This window comes from Lontra canadensis, unplaced genomic scaffold, assembly GCF_010015895.1.
Source record: "Lontra canadensis isolate GAN:19392208 unplaced genomic scaffold, GSC_riverotter_1.0 scaffold21, whole genome shotgun sequence".
Taxonomy (NCBI): Eukaryota; Metazoa; Chordata; class Mammalia; order Carnivora; family Mustelidae; genus Lontra; species Lontra canadensis.
This window is the reverse complement of record NW_022631015.1, coordinates 16667373-16691568: the sequence shown is the minus strand read 5'-3', so window position 1 is coordinate 16691568 and position 24196 is coordinate 16667373.

Genomic DNA, 24196 nt, shown 5'->3' with positions numbered 1-24196 from the left:
GGCAGGCAGAGAAAGAGGGGGAAGCAGGTTCCCTGCTGAGCAGAGAGCCCGATGTGGGGCTCGATCCCAGGACCCTGGGATCGTGACCTGAGCCGAAGGCAGAGGATTTAACCCACTAAGCCACCCAGGCGCCCCAATGATGGGATATTATATAGCTATTAAAAATAACAAATATGATGGGTATGTCATGACACTGAAAAAGGAGAAAGCCAGAGCACAATTCTGTATCTGTCTGTGTGAAAGCTACATGCATGTATCTATACTGATTGGAATGGATTTCACACTTACAGATGCACAAAGCGATGGGAGGATGGGTGGAGATATCCTATTTTTTAAAATCAGAATTTCCAGGGCGCCCGGATGGCTCAGTGGGTTAAAACCTCTGCCTTCGGCTCAGGTCGGGATCCCAGAGTCCTGGGATCAAGCCCCGCATCGAGCTGTCTGCTCAGCAGGGAGACTGCTTCCCCCTCTCTCTCTGCCTGCCTCTCTGCCTACTTGTGATCTCTGTCAAACAGGTAAATAAATAAATAAATAAATAATAAGTTAGAATTTCCTTGCAACATTTAAAAATCAATGAAATGGTGGCTCTTCAAAGTTCTAAGACAGTTTGAAGGGGACTGGTCTTTTCATTAATACTCGAGTTCATCTATAGGGGGCAATGGCTCTTCATAATCTACTCCAGTGAGGAGTGCCAGCCTCAGGCATCAAGCCTGGAGTGCTGGCTTGCTCAACAAACCTTATATCAAGAGTTACTTGCTAGACAGTTTAGTTTGGGATGAGTACTTCCCATTGACATTGGACTATGAAGGGCCAGGGAGAAAGGAAATGGGGTTGAGTTGCCCATCATTTCAGCTGGTACCGAACTGGGATGGTCTCTAAACAGACAGGAACTTTTGAGGCAAGCCTGGTAAGAATTCAGTCTCTCCCTAAACAAAGTGGAGATTGTATAATATTCTCCTCCCTAAATTCTTTCTAAGGTCAACTCCACCCATGTGTTGCTCATATACAACCTTCTCTGCACAGTGAACAAGGTGGGGATTTTTAACGATGAGAGATTTAATGTCTATAACTGACTAGGATCCAAATGTTAAATGTTAATCAGAGCTGTTAAGTAGACCATTTGAAAGTTCTTTTCCACACAAATACCTCGTCAGCAATGAAATGGACATGACCGATCTAGCCCCAAAGACACTCGAAGGGAAGACTCACCTGCCAAAGTCATCTCAGCGACATTCCACAATGATTGTGCATTCTACACGCCACGACGTGAAAGGATTTGGTCAGGCTGGAGGTCCACAGCTCTCTCGAGAAGCCCTTCATGCTTGAAAACTGGCAATGTTATCCTGCAACTCTGAAAAGAATTAATAGTTGAGCTTTGACCTTCAGATAATGTTTGGTTTCTCCAGAGTATCAGACTCTCTGAAGATGGGAACAGGAAGAAGGTTTGCAGTTATATTATAGCATTAGAAATACTGGCATTTAGGAAAGGCAGGAGGGGTGGCTATCTGACTAACCTGAGGGTGTGCCTCTTTGTCATTGGGTGGATCGAGATAATGCATTAGCACTACCTCACCTACCGACAAAAGGGTGAGCTCAGCCCCCAGGAGCAGCTCTGTACTTGGGTACGCCCCTCATAAAACTCAGGTTGAAATTATGTCTTTGCTTTATTAGTCAGGCACCAATTCTTCTCCTCCTCCTTCTCCTCCTCCTCCTCCTCCTCCTCCTCCTTCTTCTTCCTCTTTTTTTTAAAGTAGGCTCCACACCCAACGTCGGGCTCAAACTCATGACCTTGAGATCAAGGGTTGCACGCTCTATTGATTGAACTAACCAGGCGCCCCTAGTCTGGCGCCAATGATTCTTAAAACGAATATTTCATTCATCTTTGCCTTGTGAGCTCCAAAGTTTGAGAGTTCCAACCCACTGACTTAGAGATTAATGATCTTGGACTGCATCTCTGCGGTTAAGAGGCAGGATGCTATGCCCAACTGGGAAAAAGCTATTCCTAACTCAGAGAGGGAAGCAGGGGGCCAAGAGCTGAGGACCCAACGTGCAAGTGAGTTGTGTGGGGTATGTAGGGAAAGCGCCAATGAATACATTGAATGGCTGTGAGAACAAGAAGCTCGTGTCAGAGCAGGTCTTCCAACAATGCGATGTCAGGTTGGGATTCAGGGTTTGGGTAGGGGAAATGACTGTGTGAGGGGATATTGGGAGGAAACTGGGTAAGGCTGGGAGAACCGTCAGACCACCAGGCACATGCAAGGTGAGGAGATGTGTCCTTGACTGCCGTGCAGTCGAAGGAAGTCTCAATGAGGCCATGGGCTAGTCTGGAAGCTACAATCCAGCCTTACAGAATCTCCCCTGTGTTCCAGAATAGCCTGTCTAGTGTCTCTGCTTCCCTCAGGCACCGGCCAGGGCAACCCTTGGAAGGCATCGCCTCGGCACACACACTCCAATAGATTTTGGACCACAGCAACGGGGTCCTTGGTGGTTACACTTGCCAAAGTTGGAGGTCTACGAAGCATAGAATCAGGGCCGTCTCAAAGCTGCCCGCAAATCAAAATGCCACTAATACGGAGAGAAGGGTGATTTGGGGTAGAGACATAAATAAAGTGTGTATGGGCCACCAATGAAGCAAAACAAAATAAAACCAGATCCATGTTTGGGGAGAAAGAAGATGGACAGAGGAATGGGAGGACCACTTTCTTACCTAACTGTGAGCGGAGGCTGCTAACATGCCAACTTGACCCACAAAAACAAGTGAAACTGACACGATTTTGCTATAGAAAAGTCAAGATTCATTAAGTAATAGGACAACAGCAATGGTTTGGACTTTAGCCACAACAGATGAAGAAGATTGGGTTTTAGCAGATGTAGGGTTTTAGAATATTTTCCCCAAAGAACAATTCATCTGTTGAATGTATTGCTCCAGATGGAGTTTGAATACATTTATGCTAGATTCTTGGATATCTGCCTGTTTATTTTTTATAATACAAGACTAATATAATACGGGCCAAAGCGTCTCTCTAAGACAGATTGGTAGAATCAAATGAAAAACAGAAAAAGATCCAAGTGCAAATAGAAATTTATTACATGATAAAGGAGGCATTTCTAAATAGTGGAAAAAGATTGTTAGATAGATTGTGTTGGAACGGGCGCCTGGGTGGCTCAGTGGGTTGAGCCTCTGCCTTCCACTCAGGTCATGATCTCAGCGTCCTGGAATCGAGTTCTGCGCTGGGCTAGAGAGCCAGTAGGGAGCCTACTTTCCCCCTCCCCACCCCGCCTGCCTCTCTATCTACTTGTGATCTTGCTCTGGCAAATAAATAAATAAAATCTTTTTTTTTTTAAATTGTGTTGGAACAACTGGAAGCCATCTGGAAAAAGATAAATTTGGATTCTTACCTCATATATCATCCTATAATAAATTCAGGAAGGATTAGAGACAGAGAATGAGAGAGAGAACAAGGCGGGGAGGGTCAGAGGGAGAAGTAAGACTCCTCGCTGAGCAGGGAGCCTGATTCGGGACACGAATCCAGGACTCCAGGATCAGGACCTGAGCCGAAGGCAGTGGCCCAACCGACTGAGCCACCCAGGCACCCCAAAATTCAGGAAGGATTAAAGACTTAAATATTAAAAATAAAAGTCGGGGTGCCTGGCTGGCTCAGCCGGTTAGTGCATATGACTCTTGATCTCGGGGTCCTGGGTGAGAGCCCCAAGTTAGGGGTAGAGATTACTTAAAAATGAAATCTTCAAAAAATAAGATAAAACGAAAGTACTGGTAAGAGAATTTTTAAATCTTCTCTGAGTGACGAAGAACTTTCAAAATGTGGGGAAAAAAAAAGCCAGATGTCATGAAAGAATAGAAAAATAAATTTGATGAAAAATAAGTAGTTTTTGCAGGAGGGAAAGATAACTTAAATGAGTGCAGAAGACACGAACTATAAAAATTATTTTTACAATTCATACTACAAAAGTCCAATTTCCCTGAAACATAAAAAGATGCTGGAAGTCGATGAGAAAGACCATTAACCCCATAGGAAAATGGGCAAAGGAGATGAAGAGATCGCTCACGAAAAAAATGTGTAAATGGTTCTTAAGTATATAAACATGACCGTCTTCACTCATAATCAGAAAAAATGTAAGTTAAAACTATACTTAAAAAGTGAAAAAGTGGAATCTTCTGGGATGCTAGAATTTTTTGTTTTGTGTTGTGTTGTTTTAGAGGGAACAAGGTGTTAGTTATTAGCTCAGGATATCTGAGAACAGGCACCAAGATGGGGTTAAATATGCAAGAGATGTAGGGGGGACACTCCCTTGAGGGAAAAAAGGGGAGGGAAGCTGGAGGGGGTGGAGAGAGCCTTAGGACCAGGCTGCCAGCCTGACCCCTGTGAAGGGGAGAGGGAAGGAAGGAGGAAGGGCAAGGAGGGAGGGTTGGAGAGGGTGAGTCTCAGGCTGCAACAAGGTTGTAAGGGAGTTTGGCCAGACGCTGGAGAGTCCCTGAGCTGAGAATCCTACCTCCTGCGGCAAGGGGCCTTCCTTTGTGTCTGCATTGCCCTCAGCCCCTGTCTGGGAGCGGCCTATGGGAAGTCTGGCCAGAAGCTCTCATGGTGGTGGATTCCCAGCACAGCAGCAACTACATTTTTCTGCAGCAAGAAGTCTGAGTGGTGCGTTTTTAAGACCATCTCGCAGGCTTGGTTGGCAAAGGTGGAGGGAAACAGGCATTCTCCTACGTGGCTGATGGGAGTGTAACTTGGGGTAAACTCCACGGAAGGTAGCCCGTCTCAACATTTTCAAGGGACAAACCATCCCTTGGTTTGTCCCACATCTCCAGACTTTTCCTAGAGACTTATACGTGTATGCAGGAGTGGTCCCTTCGGTCTTGTTTGTAGTAGTAAGAGATTGGTAACAACCGAAAGGCACTTTCAATAAGGAAGTAGTTAAATAATAAATGATAAGATATCATACAGCAATAAAGAAGGAAGGAGGAAGATCTTTGTTTTATCGGCAAGAAACGATCTGTAAGTTGGCTCATTAGGTGACTGAGGCAAGGTGAGGGGCAGAGCAAGTGAGGTGCTACAATTGAGGTTAAAAATTTTAAAGGAGGGGGGTGCCTTGGTGGTGCAGTTGGTTAAGCATCAGACTCCTGGTTGCAACTGAGGTTGTGATCTCAGGGTCGTGGGATGGAGCCCCGCATCCGGCTTAAGACACTCTCTCCCCTGTGTCCCTCCCCTCTCACTAATATAAATAAAAATCCATTAAAAAAAATGTTTTAAGGTGTGGGGAATTGCACATGTACAAATTTGTTGGTATATGCAGAGGATGTCTCTGGAAGAGAACATGAGAAACAGGCAACATTGCTCATCCTGAAGTCAGGAACTGGGCTCTTGGGAGACAAAAATGGGAGAGACACTTTTCGCGGAGTATCATTCTTTCCCTTTTGAGTTTTGAAACATGTGAATTCGAAAAAAATCAATACAACTTTCAAAGAACTGGAATCTTTCTGACTTGATGCATGCCATCACTCTCCCAAATAAGTGGAAAGTGGATACTGTGCTTGGACGGGATATTTACTGGACATTGATTACCGGGGGTCGGTCTCCCAGCAACTGACACACGTACTCTCCCTCAGAAAAGGTATTTAAAATGGATAAGTCAACATTAAAAAAAAAAAACTAACATAAGCATGTTTGGTCCATCAGCCTTGACAAAGAAGCCTTCACAAAGGTCTGCGATGTTCAAATATAGAATTCTCAGATTCTTCCAGATTTCAGTCAGGAACGTGATAACGCGGGAAGGGCTGACCCGTGGCCTTCCCTTTTCTCTCCCCACCTCGCACTCTGTCCGGAATCATGAGTGGCCTCCACTGGCGCGTGTGGACCAGGCTGCGTGTTCAAACCCCACTTACACGTCCACAAATGATCATCCTTTGGCCACGTCTCGGGACCGCGTGGTGACCCAAAGAGAGATGGAATCAGGAAAAAGGTCCCTTTGGATTACAAAGTAGCACTGGGATCATTTGGGAATTGGGGAGGTATGAGGTGCCCTACGCAGTCAAGAACAGGGATGATGGATTTTTTTAATATATCAAGTTGGCCGGGCTGAATTCTATTTCCCAGAGTCCTTTTCCCTTGTTTTTTTTTTTTTTTAATTTTTAAAAGATTTTAATTTATTTGACAGAGTGAGAGAGCACAAGCAGGACAAGCAGGCAGAGCAGCAGAGGGAGAGGAAGGGAAGCAGGCTCCCCACCGAGCAGGGAGCCCGATGTGGGGCTCTATCCCAGGACCCTGGGATCATGACCCGAGCCGAAGGCAGTTGCTCAACCCACCAAGCCACCCAGGCGCCCCCCTTTCCCTTGTTTTTTGAGGGAGTTTTGGTGAGGGGAGAGGAAGCTGCAGTCTCATTGTAAGTCCCTCTTGTGGTGGGTTCAATTTCTGGTTAACCTCCTGCTCTCAATGCAGCAGCCTGCCACTGCGCCCCCTGGCCCCCCCTCCCCGCCCCGGTCCTCCTTCAGCTTCTCTGAATTTTAGGTCAGGTGAGTGTGTTTAGCTCTGCGACAAGGGTCCCTGGCTCCTGAGGACACCTGCACCCGTGAGGTCGAAACTGACACAGGTTTCCGTCTGCCCTCACGGGCTGCGGCTCATGCTGTGGGTTCCGGCTGGTTCTTCATCTTCCCACGTCACGCCCATCTTTCCCATCCAAGCTCCAACAGCAGACCCAGGCTGCTTAGTCCCTCCCAGTATGCAAGGTCAAATCCCCAAGAAAACTCTCTCTCCCTCGACTGCTCCCTGCCTGAGTGTGTAGTTATATGCATCCCCTAGGGATTGGGCTTCTCCAACTGAACCCTAATTCAAGGGCATGGGTTCTTGGTAGATAACCCCTCGGCCTTGTGGCCTCCTTGCCCTATGGGAAGGGCAGGCCTGGAACAGGACAATTCCTTTAAAGCATAACACCCAGGCCAGGGGCTCAGGTCCCCAGGAGTAAGGGGAGCCCTGAACCCAGGGCAAGAGGAGAGAAGGCACCTGGCACAAAGTAGGGGGGTCAGGGAAGGCCTTTCCAAGGTGGCCTTTAGCTGTGACATATATGATACAAAGAATTTTCCTATCCAGAGTCTAGGATAAAAGCTCTGAGTCGAGAAAGCCTGGTGTGTCCTGGAGCAGCGAGAAGGCCAGTGTGATTGAGCTGAGGAGCCGAGGGAGGGTGCTCAGAGGTGACGCTGGAGGACAGGCAACATCCAGGTGGACGTGGGCTCCACTAAGGAGCTGAGATTAGTTACAGGCATGAGGAGAAGCTACTGGGAGGTTCTGAACACAGGAATGACACAACCTAAGAATGATTTTAGAAACACTGCTCTGGGTACGCCTGGATGGCTCAGCAGCTTAGGCGTCTGCCTTCAGCTCAGGTCGTGATGCTGGGGTCCTGGGATCGAGCCCTGCTCAGCGGGGAGCCGCCTTCTCTCTCTCTCTCTCTGCCCCTCCCCCCTCCCCTACTTTCTCATGCTGTCTCAAATGAATAAATAAAATCTTTAAAAAATAAAACAGAACAGGGGCGCCTGGGTGACTCAGTCCTTAAGCGTCTGCCTTCAACTCAAGTCATGATCTCAGGGTCCTGGGATCGAGTCCTGCTCCCTGCTCAGCAGGAAGCCTGCTTCTCCCTCTCCCACTCTCCCTGCTTGTGTTCCCTCTCTCACCATCTCTCTCTGTAAAATAAATAAAATCTTAAAAAAACAAACACAAAAAAGACCCTAAATTTGCTTTGCACTATGACGAATGACCCATTTCAGTTTCATTATTTCCATTTACAAAATGCATCTATTTCTTTTGTGAGAAATGAACCACTTACTGTTAGAGCCTTTCTTTAGAATTTGTATTTGCATCTATTTTTATCTCCAAACCTTATACACCAAGAGACTATTATAGTAAACCCCAACATAACAATCACCTGCTTAATAATTGACATTGAGCCAATTTTGTGCCATGTGCTATACCTATTTGATGAGCATCTAAAAGCACATCCCAGATATCATGATTCTTGCCTTCAACTACTTCAGTACGCATCTTCTTAAAAGTGACATTAAGGGGTGCCCTGGTGGCTCAGTCATTTTAGGAACCAACTTTTGATTTCATCTCAGGTCATGATCTCAGGGTCATGAGATCGAGCCCAGTGTCAGGCTCTGAGATCAGCACGGACTCTGCTTGGGGTTCTCTCTCTCTCTCCCTTTCCCTCTGCCCCTCTCCTGCTCTCTCTCTCTCTCAAAATAAATAAATAAATCTTGTATTTATTTATTTATTTATTTATTTTTAAGATTTTATTTATTCATTTGACAGACAGAGATCACAAGTAGGCAGACAGGCAGGCAGAGAGAGAGGAGGAAGCAGGCTCCCTGCTGAGCAGAGAGCCCGATGTGGGGCTCGATCCCAGGACCCTGGGATCATGACCCAAGCCAAAGGCAGAGGCTTAACCCACTGAGCCACCCAGGCACCCCAAATCTTTTTTTTAAAGTGACATTTAATTACATAACCAGAATCCTATTATTGCTTCACAAAAGTAACAAAAATTCTTTAATTATCATCAAATACCCAATCCATACTGGAGTTTTTCTGATTGGCCCCCAGATACCTGCCTGTAATAGTCAGTTGGTTTGACTCTAAACCGGCACTCCACCGACTATGTTCGGTTAAGTTTTGTATTAAAAGCTCTTTTAAGGGAAAATTTACTGTCACTCCCCTCTTTGTCCAGTATGTGAGGATATTTGACCTTTTATAATAATGATTTCATAGAGTATGGAGGCAACACAGACATATGTAGCTAAAGCCTTTTTATAAGTCAATGGGTGCTTGAACTTAGCTTATCTCCTTTGGAGAAAGCATTCACATAGCCAGAGGGGGTTCTCAATGGCTTTAAACAAGTGTTGCCTTACAATCTATTTTTGGAAACACATCTGTCGGCTGCCCCTACAGTGCATTACTTCCTCCACAAAAATGTGGCATTTTCTTGTTCAAAAAGGAACTGTTATTTTCAGAGCCATATTTCTTCCACTTGTCTTGGTATTTTTGGCAAAGTCTTTAGGAAACACTTTCTAGATTCACCAAGCTATACCTGCCGCACTACCTAGAAAGCAAGCCCATGAGTAGAAAACAAACCAGCACTCAGTAGGGCTTCCTCTGGAAACCCACCCCTCCCCCCAGCTCCCACCAAGGCACTCTCTCTGGAGGAAGATTTGTTACTGTTTTCCTTCCATCTTACAGACTTTCTGGGAAACCACTACAATTAGTGCAGGCAAAGATCCATATACACGTTTAACGAGGCCTCAGGAGGTCACCAGTCAAAGCTCGAAGGAGTGGATTCCTATCCGGAAACTTCTAGCAAAGCAAAGGGGTCTTTTCACATCCATGAAGAGGGAAATATAATTCTATTTACAGCTGCCTCTAAGTGACTCCAAACAAAGTTCATTAGCAATTTTCCAGTGGAATTTTCACTAGTTGTCTGTCTTGATATTAACTTGACTAAAAGAAAATGTAAAAGAAAAATATATATCGAGGCACCTGGGTGGTTCAGTCGGCTAAGCGTCCGACTTTTGACTTTGGCTCAGGTCATAATCTCAGGGTCCTGGGATTGAGCCCCACATCGGGCTCCGTGCTGGGTGTGGAACCTGCTTTAGATTCTCTCTCTTGCTCTCCCTCTGTCTCATCCGTTCACTCACACCCTCTGTTTCCCAAAAAGAAATGAACAACAATCCCCCCCAAATAACACTGATTATTTATTCTTTTTAAAGATTTTTTATTTATTTATTAGAGAGAGGGATCACAAGTAGGCAGAGAGACAGGCAGAGAGAGAGGGAAGCAGGCTCCCCGCTGATCAGAGCGCCCGAGGCGGGACTCAATTCCAGGACCCTGAGATCAGGACCTGAGCCGAAGGCAGAGGCTCAACCCTCTGAGCCACCCAGGCGCCCAACACTGCTTGTTTATTGACAAGAGCATTGTTTCAACTGAGCATCCCAATACGGCTGGGGATGTCAGCAGTGGGAGTACAGAATGGACTTGTGTCTTTGATGGCATGAAGCAAAGACAGATAGAGAATTCTCTCTGGAGAATTACGTCCCCATGCCCCAAGGCGTTCACTGTGTGCACTGAATTAACTTCTCCGCTAGACATCTAGAGAGGGGCTAGTTAGGCACCAGCCTTGGGAGAAATGAGAAAAGAATCACATTATTTTCTCTGCTCTGTGGTTCAGAGGAGGAATCTGGGTTGATGAAAGTCTGTAAAGCATCAGGTTAGAAGGGGTGGACAGAGCCCTGGGCAGAGGCCCTGAATAAAGTGTAGAGTGGAGGTCAGGTAGGACATTCAGGCTCTCCAGGCCTGCAACGTCACAGGAAGGGAGGGTTTAACGAAAAATCTGTGACCTAGCTAGGGGCTAACCTTCAGAGAGCTGCCAGGGACAGGGGTGGGGTGGGGTGGTGGTGGGGATGGGGGGATGGAGGGGGAGCTGTTCACATGCTCCCCTTCCAAGCCAGCTCACATAGGCCCCATGATGACATCTTGGCAATCTGGGGACTCTTCTCTTGGAGCTGCCTTCACTCCCATGTGAGCGAGGCAGCCAGCCCTAGTTTATGTTCACTCAGTCCTCAATTTGGAATCAACCAGTATTTCCCAGCTGATTCATCCATTTTCTTTCCAGACTTAACTACAAGGGACTTTAAGCTGTTTATGAAAATCAAACCCATCTTGGTGGCTTTGTTCCTGCCTGGCTATGTGACATTAGTCATACCGCTGGATGTCCAAGGTGCCAATTTATCTGCCTAAGACAAACTGATTGGATTAAATGATCCCTAAACTCCCTTTCAGCTTGAAAATCCCGGGACTAGGTGACAAATGAAGGATGACCTGCCAGTGTTGAAAATACTCACAAGAACGCGCCACGGGCTCTGAAGGGGAAAAACTTAGAAACGTTACAACTGTGCATTTCCTTCCAGGCAGATTATTGTGAAAAGAACAGAGACCCAACTACTCAATTCCCTCGTCCAGTGGCTCTCCAACTGAGAAGATACTACGTGTCAGGTTGTAGTCATGGGCTCCCGATACTCAGATGAGCAGGACAAGTTTTCTACCATCTTCAACAACAACAGCCACAAAGTAACTTCCTTCCCCTGAGTTCCTTTGATGTGCCCATCCCTTTATAGACTCTAATTCCTGCAGGAGTTCATAGTCCAGGAGGGAGATGATCAAACCAATGGATTATGGGGACGCCTGGGTGGCTCAGTCAATTGAGCGTCTGCCTTCGGCTCAGGTCATGATCTCAGGGTCCTGAGATCGAGTCCCACATCAGGCTCCTGCTCAGCGGGGAGCCTGCTTCTCCCTGGGCCTGCTCTGCCTGTTCTGCCTCCTGCTCTCTCTGACAAATAAATAAGTAAAAAATCTTAAAAAAAAAAAAGATTTAAAATAAATAAATTTTTTAAAAATGGATTATGATGTGCCATGATAATCAGAACGAAAATTCACTAAATTCTTACTATGGGAAGGCACAGTGCCAGTCACTTTATGTGAATTACCTCATTTAATTCTGACGACAACCCAACCAGGTGGTTCTACTATTGGCGACATTTTGTAGATGAGGCATTTGAGATGTAGGGAAGTTACGTAATCTGCCCAAGGTCCCAGATAACAGGTATGTAAGGTTAACTTTGGCTTCCGAGGATAAGAGGGAGAAAAGGGCTGATGATTTTATAAATTCTCTACACTATCTCATATGTGAAACAAGTGAGGGCTTCATAGCCTGTGCAGGCCACAAACCAAGAAGCAGACAAGTGTCACTGCAGAAGGAAGCAGGCTAGGGCAGTGGGGTACCCAGAGTGGCCTAGAGAAAGTAGAAATGCGCACAGCACTCAAGACAGGCATTCTGGGCCCAGACTTCTCCTTGAGGCCTTCATCCTCTCCTTCCATCTCATTGAGTGGGGACCATTCTGGAACCTTCTACTTCTGGGACAGGACATTTTGCTTATGACCCACATGTGACAAGACAGTTCAAGGGGATCTCCACCCACCACTCTAGGTTTCCCAGACATTTTCTTTATGTGTCATAGGCTCTGCTTCCTTCACCTACCCCCTCCCTGGTATCTCTCCAACGCTGACAACCAGCACTTGTAGAGTCTGCAGAAGTACAGAACAGCCCTGACTTGGTCCCCTCCACACTTGTTCCAGGAGCTCCTCCTTCCTACTTAGGCTGCCTTCTGTGGTTGATTGGATGTGGGTCACACCTAGAAGAGGGATGGCAGGCAGGATCATAGGGAAAGGAATGTGACTGAAAGATTTCACACATAAGCATGATGTAGCAGGCGCCTGGCTGGCTCAGTTGGAAGAGTGGTTTTTTTTTTTTTTTTTTTAGATTTTATTTATTTAATTGACAGAGAGAGATCACAAGTAGGCAGGCAGGCAGACAGAGAGAGAGAGGAGGAAGCAGGCTCCCCGCCAAGCAGAGAGCCTGATGCGGGACTCGATCCCAGGACCCTGAGATCATGACCTGAGCTGAAGGCAGAGGCTCAACCCACTGAGCCACCCAGGTGCCTGAGTGTGTGGTTCTTGATGTTGGAGTTCTGAGTTCAACCCCCACGTTGGATGTAGAGATCACTTAAATAAATAAATAAACTTAAAAGTGATAGAGAGATAAAATTGGTGTCTATTTTTCTTTCAGATGAAAGAAAACACCTCTTCCAGTAGAACCACAGCAGCAGAGTAAGTATGGTGGGAATGGGGAAGTCAACTACCAATCCCACCATACATGGGACCAGAAAATTTAAAGTTCTATCCACAGCCTCCCTCCCTCCTCACTGCACCGGACCCCCAAGCCCCCTAATTCACGATTCCAGTTCTCTTCTTCCTCCTCCACTCGGCTGGCCACCCACTCCCCACCCTGCAGACGCTGTTGAACTTCTGCCCAATGAACCTTTTCTTCAGTCCATCAATGGACTTGTGTTTCCTGTCTCTCACAGTAGCCCTTCCCTCCTGCCAAATACAACACACACACACACACACACACATACACACACATTCTGACTTTAACTGGACCCGAATTTACGTAGAAGACAAGCTATTACCTGCTGCTCGGTGTGGTTAGCTGTTATCAGGAAGTGGAAAAGAAGACCATACATGAAGGTGTCAAAGGTGGCCATTTTTCCTATGTGTACGAAGCTTGTCTAGAAAGAGAGGAGACTGAATTAAACATGCCGAAAGAGATGAAAGACCACAGGGCTAAAAGGAACTGAGGCAGTTATTTGAGTTCTTGACTTTCCAGACTCCGGCTACTGCCCTTCATGAGACCTGTGGTACTTACCTCCCCAGAGAGATGGGCTCTTGCAACATGCTTCTCTTTTTGCAGCAGCCATTTTGAGTTTCTTGCAACCCAGTGACTTCTGATTAAGATATCCTCTTCCCTGCTTGGCAAGCCACCCCTGAGGCATCAGGATTCCGTTCAAATGGCCCCTGGAGTGTGGAGCCTCCTTTGGGATGGAGATCGCTGCCTCCCACCCAACTGGTTCACATGGCCATGAGAGCCGGCCCGTATGAGAAGATGTCTGTCTAATCTTCCCTTGCCCTGGAGCCCCTTGTTTCTGAGTTCCTGGCAGAGATGATGTCTGTTTCTGAATCCCCAGCAATTCCCACAAGGACTTTCTACGCCAGCTGCTCAGTAAACATTTAATAAATGAGTGGATTCATTAGTAAATGGGCCGGGGGCGGGGGAGCTTTTCCATTTCCTATCAGTGATCTCTACAGAATTAAAACCAAAGTGCTCCATTTCCCCTGTACTTACCCTAACAACTTCCAACTCGAGGTCTTTGCAGAGGGTTAGACTCCTTGGAAAAGGCTGAGGTTTTGTTTTGGGCTTCTTCTCAACTCGTTTTGTTTGGGGTTTGGCGAGTTCCAAATCATTCCTGAGCCCACGTTTGGGAACTAAGTATCCACAATGGCCGGGGATAATCCCTTTGCCCTCACACTGTGGGCTGGAGCCAGTGGGACTTGCCAAGCTATTGCCGAGCTGTTCCTAAATGCCGGTGCAGGCATGTGCTATTCCAGAATCAGCCCAGCCCTGACCTGCTGAATCTGTGTGTGAGAGAAAACTCAGGAATCCCTGTTTCAAAGAATGGTCAGCCCGCTTTGGGACCTTTGGCTAGGTCACTGTGCTTATGAGGGTGAGTCATGAGTCTGTGCATCAAGAGAGACCTCAGGGGCACCTGTGTGGCTCAGTCCGTGAAGTGTCTGACTCTTGATTTCAGCCCAGGTCATGATCTCAGGATCACGAGACCAACCCCCATGTCGGGCTCTGCGCTCTGCCAGGAGTCTGCTTCAGGTTTCTCTCTCTCTGCCCCTCACCCAGCTTGCATTTTCTCTCTCATTCTCTCTCAAATAAAGAAGTAAATCTTTTAAAAGGAGAGAGAGAGAGAGACCTCAGATTCTGTTCTGATAGGCCATTGGTCCTGCTTGGAAGAAGGCAGGGCAAGAGGGCTCCCCCCATCTGACCTGAAGTATGTACACGAAGTCTTCCACCTGCCATGTCACCCAACCCCTCTCTCCCTCATCATTGTTCCTGCTCGTCTATTTCAAGTAGAAATGTGTAGTTTGCATCTGATCCATCTGATTTCTCCCGGGGCTGACTCTCCCGTATACATTGCCCCAGTAGCTTCCCCTGCCTTTCTGGCCCTGTGTCCCTACTGTCCCGTACTCCAGCTAGACATAGAGTCATATGTCTATGTCCTAGCTTTCCCCCAATCACAGCAGCAGGTGTAGAAACAGTCATAGTTACCATTGGCTGAATGCTTTGAAGATTTTATTTATTTTAGGAGGGTGCCCAGAAGGAGAGGGAGAGAGAGAGACCTCTAGCAGACTCCCCGATGAGCACAGAAACTTGATCTCACGACCCGGAGATCATGACCTGAGCAGAAATCAAGAGGGGGGACGCTTATCCGACTGTACCACTCAGGCGCTCCTGAATGTTTCTTTTGTATACGTGGGTCACGAAGCCAGGCATGCTACACACATTATCTATCTTATTTCAGCCTCACAACAACCCCGAGAAACCGATATTATGCAGTCACTTTATATGCAAGCTTTCACGCTTGAATATCCAATGTAAACACAGCAGGTAAGTTCCAGAAGTGAAAAACAGACCACACTCAGTCTGACACCAAAGTCTGTTTTCCCTGCTCTGCACAGTGAGCCCAACCTTCTCCGCAGATTCTAGCCCCTGGATCCTAGATCACCGCCACGAAAAAAGAATGATTTTTCTCTTATATCGACCATAGGACTCTGGGACTCTTTTGTGAAAGCAAACTGTGAAGCATTATTCCAACAGACTGTTATTTACACTGCTTCTCTTTTGTGCCAGAAAAACATAGATGAATGAGGGCAAATCCATTATTACCCTTAGGAAAATCATTCACATGCGTGTTCCTATTTGTATGTGCTTTCAAATCCCAAGGCCACCACACCCCAGGTATGTGACCGTGAACAGTTACCTAAACTTTCTCTTTATTTGTTGTTGATCATTATTATGAAGGATAATAGTAATAGTGTAAAAATGACTATTTTTAATAATATAATAGGGTTGTTGTCAGGATTAAATAATAGAATTATGCTTGGTAAGTAGTCAGTGTTTAATAAATGTTTGCTGCTATTAACTACGGCAAAGTGTCAATGTTATTATGGCAGATGGCTTGGAACCCTTCTGTAGAGGAAAAAACTCACTGTGTTTTCTGTCTACTGACCAATCACCGAGTACTTTTGTACTCCAAATGTGTGGAGGGTTTTCTCCTAATTCTTCACTTTTCAAGGCCACCAATTGGATGTCTTACAATTTAACTGTTTTGAGACTATCTATCTGGAGTTCGCGTCGGATGGCGCACAGGTCAGGGCTCAGTCCTACAAGACTGCCCTCCAGGGGCGCCTGGGAGGATCAGTCGGTTAAGCGTCTGCCTTTGGTTCAGGTCATGATCCCAGGGTCCTGGGATCAGCCCTGTGTCCGGGTCCCTGCTCGGTAGGGGAGTCTGCTTCTCTCTCTCCCTCTCCCTCTGCCCCTGCTCGTGCTTGCTCATGTTCTCTCAAATGAATAAGTAAAATTCTAAAGAAAAAACAAGACTGCTCTCCACCACGTCAGACACCAGCCCCAAATCCAGTGTTCCCGCCCTTCTGTTTGGTCATTTGCTTGAGCAGACCGTAGAATTTGGGAAAACAGTTTACTCTTTTTTTTTTTTTTAAAGATTTTATTTATTTATTTGACAGAGAGAGATCACAAGTAGACAGAGAGGCAGGCAGAGAGAGGAAGGGAAGCAGGTTCCGTGCTAAGCAGAGAGCCCGACGCGGGACTCGATCCCAGGAACCTGAGATCATGACCTGAGCCGAAGGCAGCGGCTTAACCCACTGAGCCACCCAGGTGCCCAGGAAAACAGTTTACTCTTGACCCTTGAACCACACAACACAAGTGGAAATTGCACGGGTCCACTTACATGTGGATTTTTTCCCCTAAATACAGTACAGGACTGTAAATGTGTTTTCCTTCTGATTTTCTCATTAACATATTCTTTTCTTTGGCTTGTGTTTTTTTTTTTTAAGATTTTATTTATTTATTTGACAGAGAGAGATCACAAGTAGAGAGGCAGGTAGAGAGAGAGGGGGAAGCAGGCTCTTCGCTGAGCAGAGAGCCCAGTGCGGGGCTCGATCCCGGGACCCTGAGACCATGACCTGAGCCGAAGGCAGAGGCTTTAACCCACTGAGCCACCCAGGTGCCCCTCTGGCTTGTTTTATTGTAAGAATACAATACATAATGCATACACAAAATATGTATTAATCAACTATATGTGTTATCAGTAAGGCTTATGGTCTTCAGTAGCTATGAGCAGTTAAGTTTTGCGGGGGAGTCAAAATTTATATGTGACTTTTTGACTGGGCAGGGGGTCAGCACTCTTACTTGACCCCATTGTTCAAGGGTCAGCTGGGCTTACTAGGTTACTGATTGATTATAAAAGGATACAACCTAGGAACAGTCAGGTGGAAGAGATGCTTAGGGCAAGGTATATGGGAAATGGTGTGGAGTATCCATGTTCCCTTTGGGTGTACCAGACATCTCCACGTGTTCACCAATCTGGAAGCTTCTAAAACCTCATCTTTTTTTTTTTTTTTTTTTAAATGGAGGTTTCACTGCGTACGCCTGATTGAATAAATCATTGGTCATTGGTGATTGATTCAACCTCCAGCCCCTCCCTCTTCCCCAAGTTGGGGTGAGAGGAAGTGGAGCTGAAAGTTCCAATCCAATCACGTGGTTGGTTCCCCTAGCAACCAGTCGCATCCTGTGGCTTTTCAAAAGTCACCTCAGCTCACTGTTAATGCTCCGGAGCTATTTCGGGAAAGAAGGCTCAAACTCCCGGGATTGTGAGGAAAGATGCCCCTATGCCGTAATCACTTAGGTTTTAATTACAAGGTTTAGGAGCTGTGAGCGAGGAGTCATGGATGGACATCAACATACATCTTTATTCTATGACAACACCACACCTTTCCAGGGGGAGAATCACGCCTTCCTGCTGCACTGATGTGAGGCTAGCCCCTGTGACTCTCTTTGTCAGTGAGAATTGAGAAGTGATGCACGCCATTTTTGAGCCAAAGCTTGAAGAGCCATTGTGGGGTTTGCCACCTTTTCCTTTCCTGCTGTCACAGATCTGGCGTTGTTCAGGCTAGGGGCTGTTTCATCAGCCTAGAACTCAGAATGCAAACGATGATAGCAGAGTCACCACCAGACAGTGATGGGCAGGTCACACGAATGAGACATAAAGCCCTGTTCTTATAAGCCACGAAGATTTGAAGGTTGGTCACCATGATGTCACTTAGCCTAGGCTGACAGATACAGTTGTTAAACAAGACTTATAAAAAGCCTCTTATTTAAGTATTTGCTCCATCATTACTCTCCGACCCTCTGTAGACCTCAGCCATGAGCAGTTTTCCCATCAGCCCAGTAACCTACTTCCAACTGGGATACATCAGATGTTTCCAGAGTCCCTGGTATGGGTGTCTAACGGTCCTTCAGAACCTGTGGCATTTCCAGTTTCTCAAGGAAAGCGCTATTAACAAGCCTCTTTTACCAAAGAGTATGTGCATATAAGGCACCTGGGTGGCTCAGTTGGTGAAGCGTCTACCTTCAGGGGGTCTGCTTCTTCCTCTCCCTCTGTCCCTGCCCCGCGCATGCTCCCTTTCTCTCTCTCAAATAAATGAATAAAATCTTTTTTAAAAAATATTCATACAGTGCACATACTGGGGCACACGACCGCTGTATTAGTTAAATGAGCTTGTCTTTGGGGACTGTAGAGATGGTCGAAAACAACATCTGGGCCAGGTTGTGCTGTCAGGAAAGCCCCATCAGCCTTTCCATAGCTCAGCCCCAATCCAGGGTTCTCCTCGGGCTAAGCCAGCTCTCCAAAGAGCTTTTACTTCTCTGCAGCAGGGTCATGACCTCAACAAGGTCACGACCTCAACAAGCTGCCTTCTGAGCCCTAAGCTTCTTTTCCCCCTGACTTCCAAGTGGGACATTGTCTGTAAGGCTCTCAGAACTTTCCTTGATGTTGCCCAAGAAAAGCACCTGCATGCTCTTATTATCCGTTTTTGCTGATTTCTTCAATTCCATAGACAGGAATAAGAAAAACACCAAGCATAGATGCATTAGAAAGTTCCAGATTCTTAAGAAGTCTATCCAGTTAAAATCCCTGGTGTAGTTTATGACTCTTGTTAGATAGATAACCACCTGGGTTTCTTCCTGCCAAATGTCTAAGTTTAGGTTTCCCACAATCTTCCTTACAGGCCTTTGGGAACTTCTTCCTGTGGAAAAACCCTGAGAAAGCCCTCACCTCATCCTTTTTTTAGCCTGAAGAGCAAACTGTGGCAGAACGACAGGTTCCCTCTGTGGCCCTGAGTGGTAATTTGTAGTTTTGAGGGATTCCCAGGAAGGCTGATGGGCACTGATGTTGAAGGCTTACTCTTTTGGGGATTTTTCTAAGGACGGCTTTTCATTTCATTCCGTGAAATACTCCAGACACTTAGGGAATGTGGTAGGATCACATCTACGGAGTAATGTTGAGTAACCGAGGCGGGGAGAGTCTGGATTCATCAATAATAGTGATGGTAATGGTAACAACAAGACCTGATGCTTATTTTACCCTCACCCTGGTCAGACCCTGGTCTAACGTGCTGGGCACAGCAGGTAAGCGCCATCATCATCACCATTTAGAGATGAGGCAATGGAAGCAGAGAGAGGATGAGTGGAATAAGGCCACACAGCTTGCAAGTGGCAGAGCTGGAATTTGAACCTGGGTTGCATGACCTAAAAGTGCATGTTTCACTCCTTGTGCTATGCTGCCTTTCTTTCTTTGACATGCTTATCATCTGTGTCTCCAACTGTAAATACTCCCCTTCTGAAGGGACTTATGGATGGAGGGCCATGTCAGCCTTATTTTGTGTAATTTATTGACATTCGCCATGCTGACAGAATGGCTTAGCTACGTTCATTAAGAATCTTCTTGTCTTCTCAGTCACATGGGTGCTTTTCCCAGGTTTATTCTACCCCTACTGGAGGATCTAGGAGTAGAAGTGTAGCTCAGCCTTAATAGAGCCTAGAAGGTTTCAGAAACCTCAATGGGTCTCTCTTCCCTAAGTGTCCTGCACAATGGCCTCATGATTATTCTCCTTCAGAGTAGAGTTCTGGTCTACCTATAACTATGAAAAATGCAGGTTGACTGCTTGGAGGGGCCAGCTTCCACTCAATGCTGTGATGAGAACATCACAGGTGTTAACTCGTTTTATCCTCATAACAATTCTATGAAGTAGGTACTTTTCCTATCATCACATCAATCACCATCATTCTATTTTACAAGCAAGGAAACAGAGGACCCAGAAAGTTAGTACATATTTTCCTGCTCAGAAAGGGAAGGCTCAGAATTCCAACCAGACAGTCCCATTCCAAGGTCACACCCTTGAAATCCAACCCCAAATCTGTAAGGGAAAGATGATGGACTCAGGCCATGGCAGGAATAGCCCAGGAATACTTAGGGTCCAGTGAACTGTACCAGGCAGGTGGGGTTCTATAGTACAAACCTGGCAGCGGAAGCCTAGGAGCCAAGGGGTGAGGTGTAAGGGGAGAAGGAACTGGAAAGGCAGAACATTGCACGTCAGGCATTTTACTCAAAAAGGCATCTACTATGTCCTGTGGGGTAGGAGTTCAGATTCCCCACTCATGCGTGAACCTATTGAAGATTAGTGGGGGATTAAACAGCTTATTCCAGGCTCCACGTGAGTGAGACAATATTCGAACACAGCCCATCTTATTCCTAAGCCTCACTTTATTCCAATACACTTTCAGAGGAGGGTGGCCAGAAGGACAGTCGAGAGAAGGTGTTACTAAACAGACTGCATTTTCCGTAAGGGCTGCAAGTATCACCCACCCCACGTGATGTTCTTAAAATACTAACTTTGACATTTCGCTCATTGAGAGAAGGGAAAGATGCTGCCCTTGGATTTGGGAGTGCTGTGTGACTATGGCAGAAGTGACACCAGAGGACTTCTAAGGTAGGGTCATAAGAGCTGACAGCACGTGCTGGTACTCTCGAAATGCTCCCTCCTGGAAACTAGCCGCCACGCTGTGAGCAAGCTCACGCCTACCCATGCGGAAAGACCATATGGAGACAGAGCCTTGAGACCGCTTAGAGACAGAGCAAAGCCTGACCTGATCCAGCTGTTCCTGCCCCCTCACGGTTCCCGCTCTAGCTACCATCTGACTACAGTCTTGTGATAGAACCAGAAACGGAACTGCCCAGGTGAGCCCTTCTCAAATTGTTGCAAGCGCCATTGCTAGATTGGGGGAGGTTGTGTTACACAACAGCGGTCATCAGAACAGCGCACTCAGAGGAACAGAAGTCTTCACGTGGACGTGAGCTCCCCCCAACTTCAAGTATCCCAGGGGCTGCCACCTACGAGAGGAGTTTGACTTGGAGCGTGAAGCTCTAGGAGACAGCACTCATGTCAACAGCTGGGATTTACGGAGAGGCAAATTTGATTCTTCACGGAGATCTTCTCTAACTATGTGATGTTCGATAGAACAGAGTCACCGGGTGGTGAGCACTCTGCCACCAACACACTCAAGCAGAGGGATGACCATTTTAGGGGATGTTGTAGAAGGGTCTAGAAGACTCCAAAAAGGCACTTTCTCACTCTGAAAATATATGATTCCAAGTGAATTCAGGCTAGACTCTTGGAGAATAAATGTTTAGTAAACCCTTCTTATAAGAGGTGAGGACTAATCTGGACATTTAAAGTTGGAGAGGGTAGGGAAAGGAAAGCAGAAGGAACAACCACTCAGCAAAGAGTCACCGAAAGCTGTTTAACTAGCAGCATCTCGTTAATCATTCCCCGCCTCGCCTTAAGACTTCTTCTCATCCATTTGTGGTGGGTTCTGGGCCATTATTTTTCTAGACCTTTCCCCAGTCACCAACAACTCTTTTGCCTCCCCCGGTCCTCACATCCCATCGATTGCTAAGTCATTCATTCCACTCTAGTCGACAATATGCCCTGCATCTGTTCCTCTTCTCCCCACCGCCCCCCACCAACACCCCCCACCCCGCACTGTCACTGGCTTTGTTCTAGCCATTGCCACCTGTCATTGAGATGACCGCAACAGCCCTCTGAGTCATTCCTCAGGATGCCCTGAACCTGTCAGTCCCCAGCTTCCAAACCAAAACTTTCAGTCAATTCCCCTGCCTTTAGAATAGAGTTGAAACTTTTTTAAAATAAAGATTTTATACATTTATTTGAGACTGAGAGAGAGCAGGGGTGAGAGGGGAGGAAGGGGGATGGGCAGAGGGAGAGGGAGAAACAGAATCCCTGCTGAGCAGACTCCCCACTGAGCCCAACATGGGGTTTGATCCTGGGACCCTGAAATCATGACCTTAATCAAAGGCAAACGCTTAACTGAGCCACCCAGGCACCCCTGGAGTTGAAACTTCTTAGTTAGGCATTCGAGGCTTTCATGATACAGCAGAGAATTAAGATGTGGGGAGGGGGGACATAAAATAAGAAGGGTTTGGGGGAGAGGGAAAGAAACACTCATTCCTCTATTCCTTTCATAGGGCTGCTGTAACAAATTACCACAAACTGTGTGGTTTAAAACAACGGAAATTTGTTCTCTCACAGTTTTGGAAGCTACAAGACCAAAATCAAGGTGTTGGAAGAGCTGTGCTCTCTCCAAAGGCTCTAGGAAAGCATCCTTTCTTGCATCTTTTTAGCTTCTCAGAGCTTTTGGAGATTCTTGGCATTCCTTGGCTTGTGGCTCCCATCACTCTGATCTCTGCCTCCATCTTCACACGGCCATCCGTGTGTGGGGTTTTAAATCTCCTGGTTCTTTGTCTTACAAAGATACCAGCCATTGGATTTAAGGCTCATCCCAGTATGACCTCATTTTAACCTGATTATGCCTGCAAAGCCCCTGTTTCCAAATAAGGTCATATGCACAGATACCAGGGGTTAGGGCTTGAGTGTGTCTTTGGGAGGCATAATTCAACCCTCTATAATGCACGCTGATGGAAACCACAGAACAATGGCTTAGCATGGGGATGGAATCTTGCTTGTGAAAAGGTTCTGGGTGACATGAAGGACTTCAGGAACAGGCAAGGTAATCTTAAGTAGGGTACTGGATGACCAGGAGGGTTTGTTTACTTGTTTTTGAGCAATGGAATAGCATGCATGATCAAAGGATACAATTTAAATTAGGAAAAAAAAAATCAGTCTGGAAGTTGGATTTAAGGAGATAGTAGTAGATAGACAGTAAAACCAGGAAGTTAAGAAAATCCCTGAGTAGCTGAAGGTGAGGAGAAAGGCACAGAACTGGCAGGTTAGCCCCAGAAGGTTGTTAATCTTGCCTCTTTTTTTCAGAATTATATTCCAGGAGCCTAGAACAGTGTCTGTCACACAGTCGATCCTCGGGACACATTTGTTGGATAGGCAAATGGGTGGACAAAGTAGGTTTTCACTAGTAGGTAAAGGAAAAGAAAAAAGGCGCCACAAGCCTTTCAGAGGTGAGCTTAGTGGACTCTGGAACAGACAGAAGTAAGGAGGAGCATTTTTTTAAAGGCAAGCCCACAGCTTGGCACCTGCTGGAGACCGAGCTCAACCTCGGTCACACCACCTGCCCACACAGTGGCATTAGACCTGACTCCCGTGCTATTTTTCCCGACCACAGAATGTGAGTCTAGGGTATAGGACCCCTAACTTCATGCACGTCCGCGTGTACCTTTTACAGCACCCTGCACACAGCAGGCCCCCAATCCGACTCTGAATGAACTTATGAATGACTGAATTTCCACATTTAAGCAAAATCGAAATACGTCCCCCAGACTCCAACTCTGAATTTTAAACTTGTGTACCCTTCAAAATGCCTGGCACACAGTAAGCTCCCGATAAGCACTTGTTGAACCGAACAGAGTAAGCAACTCGGATTCACCCAGTTCCGCCCTGGCCGCGAGGTCTGCGTTGGGCAGGAGGACAGAATCCATTGCTCTTGCGTTCTTATGTAAGAGCGAGTGACCCTCCCAGCCTGCTTGACGTCTCTCGCTCAGAAGTGGCGGGGAAGGGAAGGGGAGCGAGAGCAGTCGTTGAGAAACACACACTGTGCCGGTGGTGGACGCACAGATCCGTTTCCAGCCTGGGTCGGTCCCCCATATCCATCTGAAAAGCCCGCTGCGCGCCGGTGTGGGGCGGGCGCAGGGGGCGGCGTGCTGGCATTTCGGCCCAGGCGTATTCCGTTCCGTGGGTAAGGCCTGCCCACCCGGCACGCCCAAGGGCGCCGGGTCTGCGGGTGACAGCGGCCCCGCTGGGGGACTCCGTTCCAGGCGGCGCCCCCGGGCTCCCCGCGGGCGGGCACGCCGCAGCCTCGGCCCGGGGCCCCCCCGCCCAGGCGTCCGGCCCCCGCGTTCCCAGGCCCCGCGCCGCTCGCCGTTCCCTCCGGGGCTCCCCGCCGCGCTCCGGGCGCCGGCCTTCCCCGCGTCCCGGGGGCCCGGCGGGCGGGGCGCGGAAGATGGCGGCGCGGGCCATCCCCGGGCGGGCGCGAGGGGCCGCGGCGCGGCGCGCTCGGCTCGGCCGGCGCGGCTAGAGCGGCGCCTGGGCCCGGCGGCGCGGCCTCCTCCCGC